The following is a 627-nucleotide window of genomic DNA, read 5'->3' as shown; positions in this document are numbered from 1 at the left end:
ATTAATAGAGGGCTTAATGGAATCAGGCCCTGAAGCAGGGCCACAGTGCCTATCACTCTCCTTAAATATAGGTAACTTTTCATAACCTATTAACAAGCACCAGACGTAAAAGAGGAGATAAGTTGTAATGAGGTGAGCAGACTGGAAAGTGTGCTTGGATGAATCCAAGTGTAGCTTAAAGAAAAGCACCTAGTTTACACCCAGGACATTTCATACTGCATGAACAGTCTGTACTAGAAGTAGCCCAAATGTCCCACCAAATTCAACGGGCATAAGTAAATTAAATAAAACATTCAGTCAACATCTATTGTATAGAAGATAGAAATCTAAATCTGGTGCTATACATAAAGTACCATAAGGGAATTATGAAAGAAGTATGAAAAGTACCAAAAAAAACTTACTACACCTTTTACCTGTTGAATAATGATTTAACGAGAAAACTTTGAGAAAGAGAACTTAAGTTAAATACCCTGAAACCAGATGAGCTACTTAGGAACAGTTTACAAGAACAAACTCATCTAACTGGCAAACTAGTGAGAAAATGTGTGAGTAGAGGCGACAAGCCTAACAAACCTGGTGACAGCTAGTTGTCCAGAAAGGAATTTTAGTTCCACTTACATATTACTT

This window comes from Phocoena sinus, chromosome 16 (genome assembly GCF_008692025.1).
Source record: "Phocoena sinus isolate mPhoSin1 chromosome 16, mPhoSin1.pri, whole genome shotgun sequence".
Taxonomy (NCBI): domain Eukaryota; kingdom Metazoa; phylum Chordata; class Mammalia; order Artiodactyla; family Phocoenidae; genus Phocoena; species Phocoena sinus.
This window is presented reverse-complemented; position numbering follows the sequence as displayed.